This window comes from Xenopus laevis, chromosome 9_10L (genome assembly GCF_017654675.1).
Source record: "Xenopus laevis strain J_2021 chromosome 9_10L, Xenopus_laevis_v10.1, whole genome shotgun sequence".
Classification (NCBI taxonomy): Eukaryota; Metazoa; Chordata; class Amphibia; order Anura; family Pipidae; genus Xenopus; species Xenopus laevis.
The window spans coordinates 74,865,036-74,883,667 of record NC_054387.1 but is presented as its reverse complement, the minus strand read 5'-3'; the positions used below and the strand labels follow the sequence as shown (position 1 = coordinate 74,883,667).

Genomic DNA, 18,632 nt, shown 5'->3' with positions numbered 1-18,632 from the left:
TAACATTTGCTCCTTGACTTTTTACTTGTGGTGTGTCTTGTGGCAATGTAACATTTGCTCCTTTGCTTTTTGCTTGTGGCGTGTCTTGTGGTACTGCGACATTTGCTCCTTGACCTTTTACTGGTGGTGTGTCTTGTGGACCTTCAACATTTGCTCCTTTGCTTTTTACTTGTGGCGTGTCTTGTGGTACTGTGACATTTGCTCCTTGGCTTTTTACTTGTGGTGTGTCTTTGGGCACTGTAACATTTGCTCCTTGACTTTTTACTTGTGGTGTGTCTTGGGGCACTGCAACATTTGTTTCTTGACTTTTTACTTGTGGTGTGTCTTGGGGCACTGCAACATTTTCTCCTTTACTTTTTACTTGTGGTGTGTCTTTGGGCACTGTAACATTTGCTCCTTGACTTTTTACTTGTGGTGTGTCTTGGGGCACTGCAACATTTTCTCCTTTACTTTTTACTTGTGGTGTGTCTTGGGGCACTGCCACATTTGTTCCTTGACTTTTTACTTGAGGTGCGTCTTGGGGCACTGCAACATTTGCTCCTTGACTTTTTATTTGTGGTGTGTCTTGTGGACCGGCAACATTTGCTCCTTTGCTTTTTACTTGTGGCGTGTCTTGTGGTACTGTGAAATTTGTTGCTTGGCTTTTTACTTGTGGTGTGTCTTGCGGACCTGCAAGATGTTCTCCTTGACTTTTTACTTGTAGTGTGTCTTTGGGCACTGTAACATTTGCTCCTTGACTTTTTACTTGTGGTGTGTCTTGTGGCACTGTAACATTTGCTCCTTTGCTTTTTACTTGTGGCGTGTCTTGTGGTACTGCGACATTTGCTCCTTGACTTTTTACCTGTGGTGTGTCGTGGGGCACTGCAACATTTGCTTCTTGACTTTTTACTTGTGGTGTGTCTTGCGGACCTGCAACATTTTCTCCTTTACTTTTTATTTGTGGTGTGTCTTGGGGCACTGCAACATTTACTCCTTGACTTTTTACTTGTGGTGTGTCTTGGGGCACAGCAACATTTGTTCCTTGACTTTTTACTTGAGGTGCGTCTTGGGGCACTGCAACATTTGCTCCTTGACTTTTTATTTGTGGTGTGTCTTGTGGACCGGCAACATTTTCTCCTTTACTTTTTACTTGTGGCGTGTCTTGTGGTAATGTGAAATTTGTTGCTTGGCTTTTTACTTGTGGTGTGTCTTGCGGACCTGCAAGATGTTCTCCTTGACTTTTTACTTGTAGTGTGTCTTTGGGCACTGTAACATTTGCTCCTTGACTTTTTACTTGTGGCGTGTCTTGTGGCACTGTAACATTTGCTCCTTTGCTTTTTACTTGTGGTGTGTCTTGTGGTACTACGACATTTGCTCCTTGACTATTTACCTGTGGTGTGTCGTGGGGCACTGCAACATTTTCTCCTTTACCTTTTACTTCTGGTGTGTCTTGCGGACCTGAAATATTTGCTCCTTGTTTTTTTACTTGTGGCGTGTCTTGTGGTACTGCTACATTTGCTCCTTGACTTTTTACTTGTGTTGTGTTTTGGGGCACTGCAATATTTGCTCCTTGACTTTTTAGTTGTGGTGTTTCTTGGGGCACTGCAAAATTTTCTCCTTTACTTTTTACTTGTGGTGTGTCTTGTGGCACTGTAACATTTGCTCCTTGACTTTTTACTTGTGGTGTGTCTTGCGGAACTACAACATTTTCTCCTTTACTTTTTACTTGTGGTGTGTCTTGGGACACTGTAACATTTGCTCCTTGACTTTTTACTTGTGGTGTGTCTTGCGGACCTGCAACATTTTCTCCTTTACTTTTTATTTGTGGTGTGTCTTGGGGCACTTTAACATTTGTTCCTTGACTTTTTACTTGTGGTGTGTCTTGCGGACCTGAAATATTTGCTCCTTTGCTTTTTACTTGTGGCGTGTCTTGTGGTACTGCGACATTTTCTCCTTGGCTTTTTACTTGCGGTGTGTCTTGGGGCACTGCAACATTTGCTCCTTGACTTTTTAGTTGTGGTGTGTCTTGCGGACCTGCAACATTTTCTCCTTTACTCTTTACTTGTGGTGTGTCTTGGGGCACTGCAACATTTGCTCCTTCACTTTTTACTGGTGGTGTGTCTTGCGGACCTTCAATATTTGCTCCTTTGCTTTTTACTTGTGGCGTGTCTTGTGGTACTGCAACATTTGCTCCTTGACTTTTTAGTTGTGGTATGTCTTGTGGACCTGCAACATTTTCTCCTTTACTTTTTACTTGTGGTGTGTCTTGGGGCACTGCAACATTTGTTCCTTGACTTTTTACTTGTGGTATGTCTTGTGGACCTGAAATATTTGCTCCTTGTCTTTTTACTTGTGGCGTGTCTTGTGGTACTGCTACATTTGCTCCTTGACTTTTTACTTGTGTTGTGTCTTGGGGCACTGCAACATTTGCTCCTTGACTTTTTAGTTGTGGTGTGTCTTGCGGACCTGCAAAATTTTCTCCTTTACTCTTTACTTGTGGTGTGTCTTGGGGCACTGCAAAATTTGCTCCTTGACTTTTTACTGGTGGTGTGTCTTGCGGACCTTCAACATTTGCTCCTTTGCTTTTTACTTGTGGCGTGTCTTGTGGTACTGCAACATTTTCTCCTTGACTTTTTAGTTGTGGTATGTCTTGCGGACCTGCAACATTTTCTCCTTTACTTTTTACTTGTGGTGTGTCTTGGGGCACTGCAACATTTGTTCCTTGACTTTTTACTTGTGGTATGTCTTGCGGACCTGAAATATTTGCTCCTTGTCTTTTTACTTGTGGCGTGTCTTGTGGTACTGCTACATTTGCTCCTTGACTTTTTACTTGTGTTGTGTCTTGGGGCACTGCTACATTTGATCCTTGACTTTTTACTTGTGGTGTGTCTTGCTGAACTGCAGCATTTGCTCCTTGACTTTTTACTTGTGGTGTGTCTTGGGGAACTGCAATGTTTACTCCTTGGCCCTTTATCCCATTTGCTCCTTGACTTGGTGATTTTAATAATGGGGCCTCTCTCTTTTTCCTTTCAAATAAATGTCCACTGTGCCCATTTGAGTCTTTTACCATTTTTTCAGATGATTCTTCCTCTGTTTTCAAGCTTTTTTTTTGCCTGTTTCTTTCTGCTGATTCCATTCTTTTTTTGGTTTTGTTATTATGCTTCAGTTCTTTTCTTACCATTGCATTTGCAGCTTTAAAGACAAAAAAGAAAATATATATAAGTAATTAAATAATTAGGAACACTTTATAATAACTCTTTGCTTATAGTTCTTCATCAAAGTTCTCTCCAATTTGTACAGTCATGCAAACACTTACTTTAACACCACTGCACATGACAAACTACGGAGTCCATAAACACATTTCTATTGACTCATACAATTTGGTAGATGCTAGGACTCAACACTCAATACACATTTCTATACAAAGGATAATTAGAGGGAACATTGGTTCTTATTTAATTGGGATGTTCATGGATCAGGAGAGGAAAGTGTGACAACTAAAACTACAACTGGAGATACAATTGTAATAATAAATAAAATGAATATTCAAATTTTTTCTTGTTTTTTGTATAATGAGAGTCTTGTGCCACATGTATACTCAACAGTAAAGTGCAATACTACAGTCGATTGACACTCATGTCCACTGAGCAAGACCTAGCTGAGTCAGATGGTACTGGGGGAGGAGAACAGCAGCAGGATGATGAGGTAGTCAGTTGTATGACAGTAACAACAATGTGCATTTGTGCATCTGTACAGATTTGCCAGATTGCGCAAGGAAGATAGGAGTGTGGACTCTGGATTGCCAGTTCTAGATGGGGCCTGATGAACAGCCAGGAGTCCAGTTTCTCTAGTAGTGGTGGGGACTGGGGAGGATAGGAGCGCTAGTCCTAAAGAGATCTTGGTTAAATTGGATTAAATTATTAGGAAAGTGAATAGGGTAATCTGTCATCTGGATCACAACAAACAAACATTTTGCTGGTGGCAGGGTTATTGCAGTTAATTAGGTAGACAAATTATTGGGTGGAGCTGGGTTGACTCAACTGCCTTGGTATTATATTGGTACTAATGACAAAATGAATGGTAGATGCAGGGCCTTAAAAAATGAGTTCAGGGATCTACAATCTAAGATTCAGGAATAGTCTTTCAATAAATTTTATAGGAAGTTTTACCTGTGCCATGTGCAACTTTAGGAGCTTAGGGAGCTAAATGTGTGGGTGAAGTCTTAGGGGTATATTTATCAAAGAGTGAAGTTAGAGATCACCACAGTCTGCTAGAGTGAACTTCGCCACTTTCCATTCATTTCTATGGGATTTTGAAAGGTGTATTTATCAAAGGATGAACTTTCACTTTCACCCATTGATAAAAACTCTTTTAAAAATCCCATAGAAATGAATGGAGAGTGGTGGAATTTCACTTGAGGAATTTTAACTTAACTCTTTGATAAATATTCCCCTTAGTGTAGGAAATAAGGATTTGGGTTCCTAGAGCAATCTGTATAGTTGTGATGGATTGCACCCCAATGGAAGGGGGCCTGCTGTGCAAGGGGAAAACATCACTATGAGGCTGGATTGGTTAATCTAGGCAAAGGGGCGGAGTGAGTAAATGCAATATGGGGAAGCTAATATATATATAGGACAATGGCATTAGAATGGTATCAAGGGGAGGGGGAAGTGTCGGACATATTTTAAACTAGTTAAGAAGATCCCACTGTTGCAGGAGAAATGTTTAACATTGACTATAGAGCTATCTCTCTGAGTAATGTAAATGTAACTTTCCATTGAATAATATAAAGCTAATTTCTCAAACCTATGTCAGAGGTGGCGCTAATTTCATCTCATTTTAATTTTTATTTCATGGACAAAATTTTAGTGAGCAGAGCTTGTTCTTACTTTTATAATTAGACAATAGTAATGACAGTTAAATTCATTGTTACAATGTTCTCATGCAATACTGTATTTGCTTTGAATTACAGATTTCTGTCAGTGCAAATATGTGAAGTATAATTATATTGTGGTTGAATGTGTAGAATCCAATAAAAACTGTTAAAAAAAAGAGATTTAGTAAAGCTAACCACTTTATTCTTCTGTCTTTGCCCTTCCAGCCCTTATCCTTTCACATGAGCTACCACTGCTTTCCATTTTTATCTCCTTCCTCTTTCTCTGGTATCTCATTGTTTCACCCTTTGGATTTTGCACTTCTGAACTTTTGGGTCTTTGCCTTCCCTTTTCTTTTAAACTCTTCAATGCTTATGCCCCTCCATGCTACTACAGTTCTTCAAACATCATGACTATGAATATCACCCCTATTCCATCCCTTCCATTAAAGTGATTTCAACTCCCCTACATATAATTCTGTACTCGTTCTCTACATTACAACAAGTGCTTGCATATGTCACTCAGAGTCCAGCTTTTCTGGGACCTCTTGAGAGCATTTAAATCTCCCACAGCTTGTTGGGTCCAGGTGTTCTGAATGATGTTCATTAAAATGTGTGTTTTTGGAATGAGAACTGACTCTACAGGTATAGGATCTGTTACCTGGAAACCTGTTATCCAGAAAGCTCTGAATTATGGGAAAGCCGCCTCCCGTAGACTCCTTGATAATCAAATAATTCACATTTTTAAAAATGATTTCCATATTCTCTGTAACAATAAACAGTACCTTGTACTTGATTCCAACTAATTCATATTGAGGGCACACTCTATTGGGTTTATTTTATGTTTAAATGATTTTTAGTAGACTTAAGGTCTGGTGTTCCAAATTATAGAAAGATGCCTTATCTGGAAAACCCCAGGTCCCAAGCATTCTGGATAATAGGTCCCATACCTGTACTTCACCTCAGACCCCCCCCCCAACCCTACTTCACCTGAAGGCTGGTGCAGGTTTCAGCATTGTATAGAGCAAAACTAACACATAAATCATCTGCATTGCTAAAAATGTGAGCTTCTAATAGCTTTAAAATCCCCCCTCCCCGCCGCTCTTCTTCTTCCGGTAAGGGGGGGAGGGGTTGTGAGCAGGGATGGCTATGAGTGCCGGACCACTCTAAAGATTTATGCTACTGATCCTGAGTCATGTGCATCTATGCCTGTTGATACTGGGGAACCCTAGAGCTGCTTCCATCCTAGACCTAGTGTCAGCTCCAGGGCTCCCACAGCACTTTGCGTCAATGGGCACATAGACTTGCTCCCAGTGAATTGGGTGCAAATGCTGTTTTGAACACATGCTCAGGAAGTGACACAACCCTCCAGACCCAACTTGCACCCAATTTACATAAAAACGCATAAGGTGGGTTTTTAGTGCCAGTTTAAAGTGAGGAGAGGACAGCTGCAAATTTGATTTTACTGTATATCTTTAAGGGTTGTTTACATTTATCCCCAGCAGAAGTATGTACTCAAGAGCAAGTGATAATGTTAGAGCCATGTTGTGGCCTTTGTCTTCTGCCATGGGGTAGAGAGCAGTAAGGGGGAGGCCTAGGTACCTCCCATGCCTCTCCAATAGAATCCTGCTGATCAAAGACAAAAAATTGGGTTTTAGCTGCAGGTCTCTGTAATCCAAAATGGAGTGCAGAAACGGACAGTAGTTCTACCAGGCAGTTTGCAAAGAGCAAAGAAAGAAAACTCAGCCTAGTACTTTTAAAAATGTAGTAACCCCACCATGTAAGCTAGAGAAAAAAAAACAATATGATAATCATTTTACATCTGCTTCATATAAACATAAGACAAATGCAAAACACAGGGTAATAAAATGTAAAAAATGGGCAAGCCCTGGGTGTTTTTGTGCAGAGTATGGAGCAGCCTAAAATAAGACAGTGGTCACCTAATTTGCCCAAAAGTTACCCAGGCTAGCATTTTATTTTAAGAAGAGTAATGCCAAGCCCATGCAGAAGGAAAGAGATTTGAGTCACTAGGGGTCCCAACAAATTGGTACACCAGTGATTCCTTTAAAGCAACTGTATTCTATTTAACTTTTCATAAGTTAGCGACCCATAAGAAAAGTGGCACAAAATAAAATTCCCCTAAAACCATTTAAAGAATACTTTCATTTGGAAATCGAGCACTATTTGTAAAAATGTAATATTTGTAATTTCACAGGCCTGTAGTTTTTATGGTAGGCAGAGATATATATGCACAGATATTATATAACATTCCATTGAACAAAATAAACCTTGCAGGGCTTTGTTTAGATTTAAGATGGTTGGTCTGATGACAAATACACTGTGATAAGACTAGCAGTTCTGCTTCAAGTAAAATATGCACTTGTTCTTTGAGTTTAATGAATACGTTTGTCTCCGTGTAAATCCTGTGTAAAGCTATGTGTCCAGTGAAACAGTCATGCCGTGGTTGAAAAATCCACTTTATTTTAGCCTATTTACAGTATAGTTAGATATCTTAAAGGGATTGCTCATCTTTCAAACACTTTTTTTCAGTGAAGTTGTTTTCAGATTGCTCACCAGAAAAAATACTTTTATCAGTTGCTTTCCATTTTTTATAGTTTACCATTTTTCCAAAAGTTTAATGTCCCTGTCTCTGGTGTTTCAGTCTGCAGGTCAGTCTGACAGCTCAGTTATTCAGGTGCAGATTCTGCGCTGTTACAATTTTGCAATATTTAGTTGATACATTTCTCAGCAGCATCTCTGGAGTATTAGCAACTATTGTATCAATTCTGAACAGCCTCCTTTAATGAAACTCAGGGATTCTGTTTAGCAGGGACAAAGATAAGAAATGTATCAACTAAATGTATAAATTTAGAACAATTTAGATAGTCGGTGACTCCCCAACCAGAAGAGTGAAACATTTGACTTACACTTCAATATTAGAAAAACCTTCACACATAAAAAAATAGAAAGTAACTGGGAAATAATCTATTTCTGGTGAACTATCTGAAACCAACTGGACTGAAAAAAGTGTTGGAAGGTGAACAATCCCTTTAAAAACACGGTTACATGTTGCAGTAATCATCTTGAGATTGTTCTTCCTTTCTCATAAGCTCCCTCATCAGGATAACCCTGTAAAATGCATATAATTTTCAGAACCATTAGCCAGTCAGTATAATGCATTTTCTTCCCTATTTAAATTAACATTCCAATATACAGTATGATTAAAAAATTCAGAGTGTGATAAAAACTTGGAGAGCCAGGTAGAATTGTCATCTTATAAACCTCACTTGTACTGACTGACTCTCAAAAGCAAGACATGAAGAGGAATTTGGTCTATATAACTATCCATTTTGTAAGGTTATTTTGTATTATTCTTTAAGACTTTCTTATGAAAATGAATATTGCTTTTGTGTCCTTTCCTCTGTGCCATAGTATACAGTAGGTAAAAAAAGATGTCAAAGACTAAATGTTTGTAATTATAAGTCTTCATACAATCCCAGATATATCGGGGCAGATTTACCTAAGGTTGAATATCGAGGGTTAATTAACCCTCGATATTCGACCGTCGAAGTAAAATCCTTCGACTTCGAATATCGAACGATTCGAAGGATTTTAATCCATCGATCGAAGGATTATCCTTCGATCAGAAAATTGTAAGGAAGCATATGGGGATCTTCCCCATAGGCTAGCATTGGCCTCGGTAGGTTTCAGGTGGCGAACTTGGGGGTCGAAGAATTTTTTAAAGAGACAGTACTTCGACTATCAAATGGACGAATATTCGAACGATTTTTAGTCGAAGTAGCCCATTCGATGGTCGAAGTAGCCAAAAAAATTCAAACTATTTTTCCTCTATTCCTTCGCTCGAACTAAGTAAATGGGCCCCATGATGTATGCTTAAAGAAATACTGACACCAGAAATTGAACCTTTTTTTACATCTACCATAACATTGACTTTGCATACTTCTTATAATTTTGCCACAAAGTATTTGCCCAATGCTTTTACATCTGACTCATGTTTTCTTTAGACTTGTAAACAGTAACTGCTGATTACTAGATGTCTAAAATTTGCCTGTTTTGCTTTAGTATATAAACACCAAGGGGGAGATTTATCAAGGGTCGAATTTCGAAATTCGACCATCGAATAGGGTAGTCCGACATTCGAAGTCAAAGTCGAAGGATTTTAATCGTACGATCATGCGATTTTACAAAAATATCCTTCAACTTCTCAAAACTTAGCCAAATACTGGCTATAAGTTCTAGGAGGTCCCCATAGGCTAACATAGCAATTCGGCAGGTTTACATGGCGAAGTGTCGATGTTGAAGTTTTTTAAAGAGACAGTACTTAGATTTTCGAATGGTCGAATTTGTTAAGTATTTTCACTTCGAATCGAAGTAGAACTCGAATTTGGCCTATTCGATGGTCGAAGTACCCAAAAATTACTTCAAAATTCAAAGTTTTTTAATTCTAAAATTCACTTCGACCTTTGATAAATCTGCCCCTTAGTGTTGCTACAGCAACTTCCAATTATTGTCCAAATAAAAGAACACAGGCCACCATAGGGCTAAATATAGGAATCTCCCCCCCCCCAAAAAAAAAAGTTAGTTATAATACTTTTGGTTAATACATTTGTCTTTTCCTTTGCTTACCTTGCAATTCAGTTAGGCACCGGAATCCACAAGGAGTTTCACAACACTTAGCATCTGGACTGCAATCTTCATCCAGCAAACATTCTTGAAATGAGCATAGATCTCTCTTATATCTGTGAAATTTCTGAAAACTATGCCAATGATGTGGGATAGCATTTGAAGTAAACTTTTGGCATGTCCATGGTGTTTCAGGTGTTGTTTCTAGAAAAATATATAAATGATTATATAAGTTAAAAATAGATACCAAACTTTGACCTAAGACATCACGCCACTTTATTATATTATTATAAGACAGTATATATTATATATTATTATATATATTATTATATTATATAGCACTACAGAAAAATGTGTATCTGCCCCTGCTTGTAGTCTTAATGAGGTTGGTATGTCACTTAACCAGAAAATACATTTAGCTTAGTAGCTTGGAGTAGAAACTGTAGTGAAAGTGGCTTATCCAGTTTAAGCAACATTTTTTCTTACCCCAGTTTTAGGGACACTAGTGACACATCATGTTGTTCTTTTACAACTCAATGTAAGATTCCTAAACAAAATGCTAAATACTAGGTTATATTAAGGGGTTGAACTAGGGATAGACAGCAGAGATAGCTGTTTAGTGTGCAAGGTAAGGAACAATGCAGAGGGAAGGTACAGAAGAGTGAGTTTGTAAGTTCTTGGTAGGCTTGTGTGCGCGACAGTGGGGAGAAATTGAAGAGGTGGGGAGTGAGCTCCAGGCAGAAAATGAGAGTTGGGTGGGCATATGCTGGACCTAGTAGTATTGCCTCTGGCACAAATACTACTTGGCCAAGCTGGTAACACAATGGAGTACCACAGTAAGGGGAAGGCGCATCCAAGGGCACTGGGGTACAGTACATTACTATAAAGGGGAAAGGGTAAGCTCCCTCCTGTATGGATGGGACAGGGGCTTTCTCTTCCCACTTTCCCATCAGGAGTTTTGATGTTGAGAAGTAGAGGGTCCTTCTAATACAAACAGTCAAAGCAGTAGAATGAATGCAGAACAAAATATGGATGTATGGACATCTGAAAGAATGAAGGCGAAGGTGAAGTCAGAAAAGAGAAAATGCAAAGGCATAGTATTAAAATAAGCAGGTGGAAAGGATAATAGCATTGCACATGAGATAGGGCAGTAGGAAGAAAGATGTATGGAGCAATGAATAATCTGAGACAAGAAGAAGATGGTGGTACTGAGACATCAGAAGGGTTAGAAGTGAACATAAGGCAAAGAGGTAACAATAGGAGAAAGAATAAAGGAAAAGCAGAAGAGAGAGGGCAGGTGTCTAGGATGGGTTCCTGACTGAGCACTGACAAGGCTGTGAGCTAAAAAAGTTTGAAACCCTCTAAGTTAAAGGGTGCTATGTAAAAAGAAAGTTAAAACAATTAATAGCATTGACTAAATTAGTCTGGTGTTGGAGTATTCAAAGCACTGAAAGTCCTTCAGAATTCCTGTCATTCTGTCATGCATTACTCACAGATTATAAAATAACTGCTATATAATTAAACTGAGATATCTTAAAAGACATCTGCACAAACAAAACTCATTCTTTCTAGTACATTTGGCTTCTTTTCATACTAGATTAGATAAGAAATAGTCCCTGCTGCAACAAATGCTATAAACTTGCACTTACTGTTCTGTTCTATCATGGAACTGTGGCTTTTAAAGTCTGTCACTGTCACTGTGGGCTAAACTCCACCAATTATTCTTTTGTATCATCTCAAATTACCTTTTGTTTTTAAAATAAAATGACCTACAACACCCAAAAAGGCCATATTTATTAAACTTATATTCTCACAAAATTCACTCTGCAGTTTAAAACATTCAAACATTCTTGTTATTTATATAAAGTATAATGTAGTTACTTTCATTTTCTAAGACTCTCTGGCCTAAATTATGGATATTTATTTATCCAATGCAATTGATCTGAGACTAAGGGGCAGATTTGTCAATATTCAATCTGAGGAATAATAAAGCATTGGTAGCAATTCAAATGTTATCCAAATAATTAATGATTGTCAGGGAAAATACAACCCAATTAAAGCGTGTCTAGTACATTAATTCACACATTAATCACCCAAATTAATATGTGAATTAATGTACTAGACACGCTTTGTGAATCTGAAAGCACTGGTATTTTGTTAAGCATTGGTACCAATACCATTGCCTAATAAATCATCCCATATGGGTTTAGTAAAATCATGGCTAATAGATGAGATAACTAAAACACTTTGTTATCCTAAACAATTCTGTTTCATTGGCCAACTACTTACCTTCCGATAATTCTATTCCAGTGGCCAATCCCAAGAGCGCAGAAAAAATGAAAAGCCTCATGATTCCTGTTTAGAACCCTACACATACAGTTGTGCAAAGGTTCTCATGCAGGAACAAGAAGGTGTCCTTCAGATGACATAAACAGAGGGCATTCCAGTATTTATATTAGGCCAAAGGCTTTGTGGGTATTTCAGTTTGTGAATTAGCCCAGCCTTCTCAATTACTGCATTATTCCAGCTCACGGCACATATGATAAATAGCATTGTTCTTATTCAGGGTAAAATTGGTAGATTTTCTGTAAAAAGTAGTAATTCATGTCATTCTACATTATTCCATTTAGATCTTAAATTTCACTTGTTGCTGATTTACTATAGCCAGCTGATTTGCCAATTAACACTTTAGTGGGATCTCTTGACAATATGCCAAGATTATGTTTCACATAGTAAGGAACATATACAGATGCCTTGACAGAGAAACTAATAGAAATATAGATTTTTTTGGGGTGGGGGTCAATTCATTTTGTTGTGTCCTATGTTTATAGAAAATATTAAACAATGGAAACCTTGCATAAATCTGTCCCACTGTAGCTGGAGTGTTGGGGAGAGCTATTGAGCAATATTGCTTTAAGAAGATACCCCTGATGTTGCTGGACCACAATTCCCAGTATGCTTTAACCCTTGATAGTATGTTAAAATGTCCTGGGATTTTTAGTCCAGAATACAACTTCTTTATTCTGAGTTTTTGTTTTCTTCAATAACTATTTTAACTAAACTACTGATTTTGAAGCCCAACTTTCTCTTGCTTAGCTTTAGGCTGGCTGGATATGTTGCACTGACCTTTGAATCACCTTAAAACATAACATTTCTCCTCTTAAAGGCCTTATTAACTTAAAAGATGGGTATATTAATCATAAATATGAATATATGTAATTCACAAATGTAAATGTTCCTAAAGCTTGACAGAGGTTTTTTCAGTTGTATATTACTTCATATTATTTTTCTCTTTTGTTGACTGATATTCATTTAAAAACTGTATCTGTCTTCTAGAAATTTGACACTCTAGTTGGAGAGGGTGGAGGTCAAATGAGTGGAGGACAGAAACAAAGGATAGCCATTGCCAGAGCTTTGGTCAGAAATCCCAGAATCCTCCTTCTAGATATGGCCACGTCTGCTCTGGATAATGAGAGTGAAGCCATTGTCCAAGAGGCACTTGACAAGGTTGGAATTTATTATTTTATTATAAATTATATAAATTAATTATATATACATTATAAATTATATATTTTATATTTTTATCATAGGTGCACAAAAGGAGTAGGGCATAAGCATCATTAGATAAAAAGTACACGATTGCCAAGCTGCTTAGAAATTAGAATTCATAAGGGTAAGGGAAACCAGACAATAAAAAGACCCACAATTCAAACCTGCAGCCCTTCCAACAGTTCCAAAACAGAAATGTTCCTAAAATGTGGGCCTCATAAATCTAAAAACTATAACTGATAGTGGTATATGTGTAATCTGTTTCCTTTCTTAAATGTAAAAAATAAATAGTATAAGGAATAATTACTAGAGATGCATTATGAAATGTGCATAAAGCAGACGCAACCATATCCTCTTCTTCACTGCAATCAATGACATTCAGCAGCAGCCAAATGTATGCCACTGCTCCATCTGTAGGTGTTTTGCTAAAGAGATGCTATATGTGACCGTTTTTTAACAAAAATATCATATCATTCGGTCCGTTTTGGTAGAACAACAATATCAATCGTCCATCGTCTGTCAACGATTAAGAATGGCAGATGTGATCGTTGGATTTGAACATGGTAGAGCAGTAGAAAGAGGAACCCATGATGAGCTGTTAGAGAGAAAGGGAGTATATTTTACTCTGGTGACTCTACAAAGCCAAGGAGATAAAGCATTACATAACAAGGAAAAGAAAGGTAAGCCATTGTTTCCATAAAGAAATTAGTTTTATCATTAGTAGTATTTCCTGATTTTAATGCTGTTTCTCCACATTTTTCTCACTGATGCACCTGGACAAACAAAAGTGTATATTTCACTACTGATAACATTCCTTCCACGTATACTTAACTGACATCCATAGGCTTAACATACAGAGTCCCTTATAATATTGTGTGATCTATTTGTACAGTATGTAAAAAGTCTGCATTTGGGTCCATCCCTTCTTCTATCACTGGACAGTGCCCAACCTTTCACCAAAGACAGCCAACCCTTCCTCTACCACTACTTCTAGTCCTCTGCTCATCCCACCTTATACCCACAGCACAGCTCTGAACTAGAAACATGTATCTATTATAAAGGTGTAATATGGCTTTAATACAAGGATAGCAGCCAAGTTTTTCTTGCACCTGGGAATCTTTGGTGTGTATTTTTTTGTTGTGTATACATATTGATACCATTATTTTTTCCATATGAACCTTCTAATTAATATTACCTTTTTTGCATTTAAAACAAGCAATTATTTTTCCAGATACGTCCAATAAAGAATTTGAGGAACCAAAACTAGAGAGTTTACAACCTTTTAAAAGAGGAAGTTATCAGGCCAGCCTGCGGTATGTTTGTCAAACCAGGAAAACATTTTTATTCCCGTCATTTACAGCATCCGCCTTTTGTGACAAAGAGCTTTGTGGGAAAAAAGGTTAAACACGTAGATATAGAAAATGATTTCATGAGGCTTTTCCAGACCTTTGCTTGCCAACTTTACTTCAATAATTTATTGTTATGCTCTTGTGACAAATCCTTTTCTTTGGTGTTGACACCTAATATTATAAGATCAATGGGCATATAAGTATAACAATGTTGAGACAGTAAATTGAGGCCTTTGTGGTGTGAAAGCGGATTATATCTTGCATTGCTATATATATTCCTTATATATTTGTGGCAAAGTACAATTACAATTTAAAAAAAAAAAAAGTTCTTTCAAGAATGAAACTGGTTTTGAGTTATAGCTAGTAAAATTGCTTTTACTTATACAGTAGGTACTAGGGTCAGTTCACATTGAAATTAACTCTTGTGATGTAAGCAGGTGTAGTCCAAGACCAGTCTTTATTGTTTTATTTTTTGTTGTTTTTGAATAAATATATATTTTATTCCACACGTCTCAAGTTTACAAGTATCTGGGCACTAGGGTCCCACTTATTATATGATGGTTTTTTATAAGTCCCCCCAGAAAGACTGGTAGCAAATTAATCATCTATAAAGGCCTCTACAAAACTCAGTGTAGATGGAGTATTTGTGGCCCAGTGCATATTTTATTGGTACTGTATTAATAAAGGATAATAATGTCATTATGAATTTACGTTCTGTTGTTTTTTCTTTTGACTCTCAGAGCTTCAATTCGGCATCGCTCCAGGTCTCAGCTATCCAATCTAGTGCCAGATACACCATTACTGGTGGTTGGTGCTGATGCATCGGAACCCATACAACATGCAAATCATTATGATGATGAAAGCAACACTAAAATGGTGAGATAAAGTACTTTAATCACAATATTATAATCTTATTCAGTTTGTTTTAAGTTGCTAATCACTGACCATGGTCACAGAGCTGACTATCAGACATATAGGTTGCCAAGTCACATACAACAGTTGAAATAGATTAATGGGAAATTAATTAATAGATTAATGGGAAATAGATTAATGGGAAATTAATTAATGGGATGCTTTGGAAATAACAATTTTTAAATGAGTACCCTTAACAATGCTTAATCAGTCTACATGACCAGCCCTGATATTTGAAACATGCAAGAAAAACATAAAAGGACCAAAATACAACCTCAGTGGGAATTGTCTATTCTCTACTAAATCTGTTTTATTTACTTTAGGACATCATAGAGGAAAATGAAGAAAATATTGAGCCAGCACCAGTTGCACGGATTTTAAAATACAATGCTCCGGAATGGCCGTATATGTTAATTGGATCAATAGGTGCTGCAATAAATGGAGCTGTCAGTCCTTTGTATGCTTTACTCTTTAGCCAGATTCTTGGGGTAAGTGTATAGAAAGTTAGGTTTGCTCAAAGGAAAACACTGATCTTTCTCCTTGATACTGGATACAAAACGGCATGTAATACCATTATAATACAGTATTGGAATTGTAGGGAGTATACTTTACTGTGCCTTTGTGCTGTTTGGCTCCAGTGGGAAGTGTTTTGATTAATCTTCCTGGCTTGAATATATGTAATTCTTCCCATTGTTGCTGATAGCCTTTGTTCTTGTTCTTAAGAAAAACATTTATATGCCATCAGATTGCTGTGTGGTGGTTGATTGCAGGGCACTAGGATTTCAGCCTAAACAGAGCTATTTGGATCTCAGAATACTAGTAGTTCTTTATTTGAAGTTTAATAGTACCAAGAGGTGGATACAGAGTGACTTGACATAGCAGCGGCTAAATTTCTGATGTTGGGGTTTTGAATAGTTGGGACATGATTACCTTCATAATTATAGGTAACTTTGGTACTGCCTAAGATATGGCATAGGTAATTGTGTGGAAACTGTCATGTTACAAAATGCTCCTCCCTACAATCTATAAGCTATAGGAGAAAAAGCAAAAATCGCTATGGAAATAGAAGACAGAAGCATAAAACATGGGAAATCATTTAATAACTATTATAGTCACCTAAAATAACCCTTAGAATAAAAATCATTAGTATAAAATGTCTTTTAGTAAACCAAACTGTACCTTTTTCCTGAACTGGCACAGTACTGCCATCAGCAAAAAACATAAATCCTCTTTTTAACATACAGTACATTTATCTCAGTTAAATAATTTACTTCTCATTTGTTGCCTCTTGTGTGGCTTGGCTTCCTTTTAATGAGGCTAAGAGATCTATAAGCTGGGATCTAACCCCATTTGTTTTAATATAATTCTGTTTTGTAACCAATGTACAGTGTATATTTTATCATTATTGAAATGAAAAGTGTGCTATTTAGACCAGGGGCATCACTAATATTTGCCTGCTGTATGATGAACTTTCTATATAAAAGAGTGACTATTAGTGATGGGCGAATCTGACCTGTTTCGAGTTGCTGAAAATTTGCGAAAATGCAAAAATTCTCCGAAATGCAATGGAATCTATGGACGACGACATTTATTTTGACTTGCAACTATTTTTTTCACCCGTTAGAGTCTATGGGTGTCATTTTTGTGGCAAAACTTGGCAAAAGATTTTGCTCATCACTAGTGGCTACTGTATATCTTTCCTACCAGCATGCCTACTTTTATTAGAATGACTTTCATCAGCTACTCTTTCCTTCTGCAGATATTCTCTCTACCTGATGAAGAAGAACAGAAGAACCAGATTAATGGTATCTGTGTGCTTTTTGTTTTGATTGGTGTTGTATCATTCTTAACCCAGTTTTTGCAGGTACAAACATTTTGGTTAAAAATCCAGAGTAGAATTACAGGTTTTATGATAACGGGGAGGCACGTTAATCAAAGGTCGAATTTCGAATTCATGTGAGATTTTAAAAACTCCCCTAAACTCACATAAATTAGAAATTCGACCAATCAAAATTTATAAATAAAATCAAATTTTTTAAACTCGGATGAATTAAATCAACCCGAAAACTCGAATCAAATTCAAATCCATTCGATTTGAATATTAAAAACTCGAATTTTAGGAAGGCTAAAAACAACTCCAAATTGATCCCTGGACCTCTCCCATTGACTTAAACAGCAATTCGGCTGGCAAATATTCGAATTTGAGTTCTTAAAGGAAAACTATACCCCCAAAATGAATACTTAAGCAACAGCTAGTTTATATCTTAAGTGGCATATTAAAGAATCTTACTAAACTGGTATATATATATTTAAGTAAAAACTGCCCTTTTATATGTTTTGTGCCACCATTTCATGATGGTCTGTGTGCTGCCTCAGAGATCACCTGACCAGAAATACTACAACTCTAACTGTAACAGGAAGAAGTGTTGAAGCAAAAGACACAACTCTGTCTGTTAACAAGTATGGTTTGTTGGTATGTTTGTGTGCACATTGAATCGTATGATCCCAGGGGGCGGCCCTTATTTTTTGATTTGATTTATGATTACCCAATGGCACATACTACTAGAAAAGTATATTATTATGAAAAATTTTTATTTACATGAAGCAGGTTTTTACATATGAGCTGTTTTATGCAATATCTTTTTCTAGAGACCTACATTGTTTGGGGGGTGGGTATAGTTTTCCTTTAAAGGGCCAGAGTATGATAAATTTCAAAAATCTAATTCAAATTTTTTTTAAAAAATGCAATAGATGAATTTGACAGTTTTGACCATAGAAAAAATATGAAAATTCAAATTTCTAATTAAAATTTTCAATTCAACCCTTGATTAATCTGCCCCATAGTGTCATTCTGAACTAACCAAATCCTAAGCTTTATTTTCATATTATAAACTAATTAAAATAAAAAACATGTTGGGAAATGTAATAAAAAGTGTTAAAATTAAGCTCAAGGTTTAGTAACCCTAAGAACCAATCAACCAGTAGTGTAACATATGTCAGACGAGTGCCCCGCCTTAGGCTCTTGCACGCCCTATTCTTCATGCAAATGCTATATATAAACATCATACTTATAAATATATAAACTTCAACACTCTGTTTCAATACTCTGTTTCTATTTTCAGGGTTATACTTTTGCTAAGTCCGGGGAACTGCTTACACGCAGGCTGCGGAAGTTGGGCTTTAGATCACTGTTGGGCCAAGAAGTTGGATGGTTTGATGACCCAAGAAACAGCCCTGGAGCCCTGACCACAAGACTTGCAACAGATGCTTCACAAGTCCAGGGGGTAAGTGGATTTAATATAAATTAACTACACAAAAAGACTTGT

General features: G+C 37.1%; 1 pseudogene; it reads left to right on the top strand.

The window, feature by feature from the left end:
* The window catches only part of LOC108701362, a 45,347-nt pseudogene that overhangs the window by 19,466 nt on the left and 7,249 nt on the right, over positions 1–18,632 (top strand).